At 52.2% G+C, this 4,768-nt stretch overlaps 1 long non-coding RNA gene across 1 annotated transcript; it reads left to right on the top strand.

Moving 5' to 3' along the window:
• The first annotated feature begins 395 nt into the window (after positions 1 to 395).
• On the top strand, positions 396 to 4,168 carry LOC105470120 (uncharacterized). Its single transcript, XR_980297.2, has 3 exons — positions 396 to 518; positions 2,989 to 3,095; positions 3,607 to 4,168. It is a non-coding gene; the product is annotated as an uncharacterized lncRNA (long non-coding RNA).
• The last annotated feature ends 600 nt before the right edge of the window (positions 4,169 to 4,768 follow it).

Genomic DNA, 4,768 nt, shown 5'->3' with positions numbered 1-4,768 from the left:
AATATCAACACACCAAAACCACAGAACACAAGGTTTCCGCACCTTGGCAAATTCCCTGCTGACTCAGCCAGGCTGGGAGGGAGCCAAGTATGGTAACTCCTCCGGCCTTGCGTGAGAAATATTTATTGTTGAATAGTCCTCTGTTTAATAAAAGGCACTCAGGCCTCTTGGCGGGGCAGAGAGGCTCCAGCGAGCACAACTATATTTCCCAAGCCTGCCACTTTCCGGTGGGATTGCTCAGGGACAGCTTCATCCTCAGTTGTCCGGTAGAGCTTGTGTTTTCCCTCTGCAGAGCACAGGGTGCGACCATGATTTACCTAAGTCAGAACAGGTTTTTCAGTTTCCATTTTCACCCTATTTTGGTTTTGCTTGGTGAACTAGGCAAATGACTTAACTCCTCTGCACTTCCGTTTGCCCATCTGTGAAATGGCTAGAATGTAAGGTAGACACTGATTGATCTGTAAAGAGCTCGCCTCTGATTCACCTCCAGATAACATGATTCTTCCCAGAAGTGAGAGGTAAGGGCTTGTGTTCGGGGCTGAGGGGAGTCCTTCCTGGAGGCTGAACAGGTGGGTCTGTGTTGACTTGAAAGGAGCCTTTGAAATAAATGCCAGAATGCAACAGAGAAAATGGCAAAGGACTTCAGGGCACAGGAAAACTAACTCCACTGTTCAATAATGCACGAAGCTTTTTATGATGCTTATGAGAAAAGCTCCTGTCTGCAGAGGAGGGGCCAACAGAGCCGGTTTCAGAACAGAGTGTTCATAATATATGGGATTCCAAATCCCAACGACCAAAGACCAGGGGGGTTAATCATGTTTCAATTACCTCCACAATTGCAAAGCATGATATTTATGTGATGTGCCCTGGCCGTCTCTGTGTTAAAAGCATCCTTCCACTTGCCATAATGAGCACCTTCATGTCTGTTCCCCCGTCCCACCCCCACCTGTCCTGGGATTACTTATGTTCAGACTGGGAATTGATCACCGGCTTCCGAGCTTCAGTTGCCAGGATAACACACGGGGCTTTTTAATCTGTCAGGCTCCCCTTTGTTCTTTGGGGACTGGCTGCTGAGCAGTGCCCAGCAGGGGTCAGAGGCAGAAGGGCAGTGGATGCTTTGCAGGGTGTGAGGGGAGGTGGCCAGGGCACCTGGTGTTGAGCAGGCTGGTGACTCTGGCCCGGGTCTCTCTGAGCCCTCTAATGCTGTAACCTACTGCCTGTTGGGGCGATCCATCAACAAGCCTGTCATCTTTCTCCAAAGCTGCCCTAGCCTCCCTGATCGTAAGCTCAGTGAATGACAGTCGCTCAAGTGAGGAGTCTGGGAATTGCCCCGTCCCCAGCTGGATTCCACTGTTGATAGCTCAAGGCCCTGCTTCCTCCTCCCCTGCTGCGTTACCATGGCCCCATTCAGGAGTCCATCCCCCGTGTGGAGATCTCTGCAACGGCCTCCCGAAAGGTCTCTGTGCCCTGTACACTCCACCGCCTTCTTTTCATTGTAGCCAGAGCTCTCCAGCCCGGCCCAGCCTGACCCACCACCTCATCCTTTCCACCATGCAGCCCCCATCCGCCTTCCTTGCCGCCCCCCTGCAGGCACCCGGAGCACTGACGGCTCCCAGACACCCTTCTGCCTCTTGTCCCGGCTCCCGCAGCCTGGAATCCCCCTGGCCCTACCCTCTAAATGGTGTACATTTACTGCTGGTCGAGTATCCGTTTGCTTCCCTGCGTTTCCCAGCCCCTCTGCAGTGATGTGGGGCCACGTGGCGAGTCCTGATCCAGGGATGGAGAGCTGGATGGTCAGTGTCATTTCCAGCTGAGGCCAAGGAGCAGGCGGGGCTCTCCAAGTGCTGTCTCCCTCGGGATGAGACCAAGGACCCCCAAGGGCAAAGCAACCACAGTCCCTAAGTCACTGCAAAGACACCTGGATGCCGAGTACGCATACGTGAACTGCTATGCCTACGTGGACTGCTATGCCTGGCGAAGCCCAGTGCAGTCACTCCTCTAGGAGCCCCCAGCTAAACTCAAGTCCAAGTGGTGCTTCCATAGCGTCCTGTGATCTCCCCGAGGGCAGGAGCTTTGTGTCTGATAGAATTTGGGTGTTTGTCTCCTCCAAATCTCATGTTGAAATGCGATCCCCGATATTGGAAGTGGGGGCTGGTGGGAAGTGTTTGGGTCTTGGAGGCAGATCCCTCATGAATGGCTTGGTGCTGTCCACCAGAGTAACAAGCAAGTTTTCATGAGAACTAGTTGTTAAAAAAAAAAAAAGAAAGAAAGAACCTGGCACCTCCTCCCCTATCTTTTTCTTCCCCTCTCACTCCGTGACATGCCAGCTCCCCTTTGCCTTCCTCCATGAGTAGAAGCTCTCTGAGGTCCTCACCAGAAGCAGATCCTGGACCCACACTTCTCATACAGCCTACAGAACCGTGAGCCAATCACACCACTTTTCTCCATAAATTACCCAGCCTCAGGTATTCCTTTATAGCAATGCAAAACGGACGAATACAGTCATTGCCGCCATCACTACCTATCGTGTTCTGAGCTCTGTCTAAATGCTTTACACATCTTATCTAATCCTAGTAATTGCCCTCTGAGGTCTATACTATTCCCATTTTGCCAACCCAGACACTGAGTTCTCACAGGTTAAGTGGCTTGTTTAGCCACCCCGCTACTGAGGGACAGCCTGTCCAAGCCCACATGCTTCCCACATCAGTATCCACAGCCAGCACTTAGCACAGGGGCTAGCCCACAGTGGGTGCCTGGTGAAGTTTGTTGAATGAATACCTAAAAGATGCTCCACCTTCTGACTTCCCTTTTATGCAGTGGAGCCTGGGGCTGGGCGAGTGGGGGGGTTTCCCACTGGGCACTGGGGACAAATGGCAAGTTGTGCCCAGGAAGGTACATCCAGGGCAGGTGACTCCAGACATTTCCCCTCAACTCAAGTTGCAGAGTACTTTTGTGATGGGGCCTTTTTTTCCTTTCTTCGTTTAAAAGAAAACCGAAGAAGGATGGACTGGCCACAGTCCTCATCGCTTGCATCCACCCTGACACTCATCTGAAGGCTGTGGTTTGGCCTCAGGACCTCTGGCAGCAGCGCCCAGGTGACTGCCCCTGCCCCTCACCACCTCTGTTTGGGGGAGGGAGGACGAGGTGCACTGAGCTGGGCCTGAGCCACTGGGTGGGGCGCTGGGAGCCAGCGTGAAGAAGGGAGCTTGCAGGGGCTCTGGCAGCCTCTGCTCTGGTAACATGTTCAGCACAAAGAGCCATTATGCCAATTGTCTTCCTTCCTGGGCAAAAGAAAAGCACAGCCAAGGTGACAAGTGAGAAGGCTGTTTGAGAGACCCCGATGAGTGGAGTGGGGGTGGGTGGTCAGCTCCGGGAGGGGGTTTGGGTGGAGGGAGGAGGGCTGCAAGGTGAACAGACAGTTTGGAGTTTGTCTTTCCATGACTGGTAGCATGGTGCCAAGCTCTGGGCAGAAGAGAGGGACTCTGCCTTCTGCGGGCAGGGATTTGTTGGCATGTCTGTACCCAATTGACCAGTCACTGGGCCTCTGGAACCCGCTGAAGGTAGTTGTTTGTTTGTCTTTTTCTGCTCTGCCTGGCCTGCCTGAAGACCCACTGAGACGGTGTGTGGGGTTTGAATTCAGTCTTCACGATCGGCTTCTCCTGGGGATTAGAAAATCCATAGCCAAAAGTCGTCTCCTGCCCCACCCACCTCCACCATCTGCAGGAAGGAGACAGTGGAAGAGAGAGCCCCTCTTTTCCCTTGGGATACTGTCATGTTTGTGTCTGGCTGTGATGCCCAGAGCGGCTGCACCTCGCCTCCACTTTGAAGATGCAGCCAATGGGCAGAGCCCATGGGATCCAGGAGAAGTGAAGTCAGAGCTTTGACATCCTGTCTGGAGCATGCCCTGCCAGGATTTCTGGGCTGTGAGATGACAAATGTCCTTAAGTCTTAGACTAATTTGAGTTGAGACCTTCTATTGCTTATAACAACATCATCCTAAGGATGTTTTTGGGAGTCTGGGTCTTATTCTGGGGCAATGGAGAATAGATAATGACTACTAGTGGGTGGGTGGATGGATGGATGGATAGATAGAAGAATGGATCGGTGGATGGATCTATGGATGGATAAATGGATCAATGGATGGATGGATCAATGGATGAGTGGGTGGATGGATGGATGGATGGATGGTTGGATGGTTGGATGGATGGATGGATGGATGGATGGATGGATGGATGGGTGGATGGATGGATGACGGATGATGGTCACCGCCTGGTCAAAAACCATGAGGCTGCTATAAAGGAAATGGATTGTCAGGAGGAGGTTTTGGGAGCCAGAAGCAGGAAGGATTGGAATCTGGTAGGAGTTGAGGGCCCACCAGTCCATGCCAGCCCCACCTTTGCAAAGAACCTTCACCAGAGATGGGAAGCCCCCCATGGAGCAGTCAGCCCATCCAGCTGCTGGGATGGTGCCATGACCTAGAAGAACATCAGGCATCCAGTGCAACACGGCTCCCACTGTTGCTTTCATGCCGACATGAGTAAAACTCTGCAGAGGCACAACATGCATTGTCTCTCCACCCACAGAGACAAGCGGAGTGTCTGTGTGTCTGACTGTGTCAACACACAGTCGTTAAAGAGCATGTTTCACTGAAAACACAACCACATAATCACAGCCATTACCTCCTATTCCCTTTAATAAACGAAGAAGTAAATATCAGACCTAAAGCCCAAGAAATGTCAGTGTGGGGACTTGGGAGAAGAAAACAGAT

This window comes from Macaca nemestrina, chromosome 9, assembly GCF_043159975.1.
Source record: "Macaca nemestrina isolate mMacNem1 chromosome 9, mMacNem.hap1, whole genome shotgun sequence".
NCBI lineage: Eukaryota > Metazoa > Chordata > Mammalia > Primates > Cercopithecidae > Macaca > Macaca nemestrina.
Note: the sequence above shows the minus strand (reverse complement) of the source record. Positions and strands in the feature narration are given on the sequence as shown.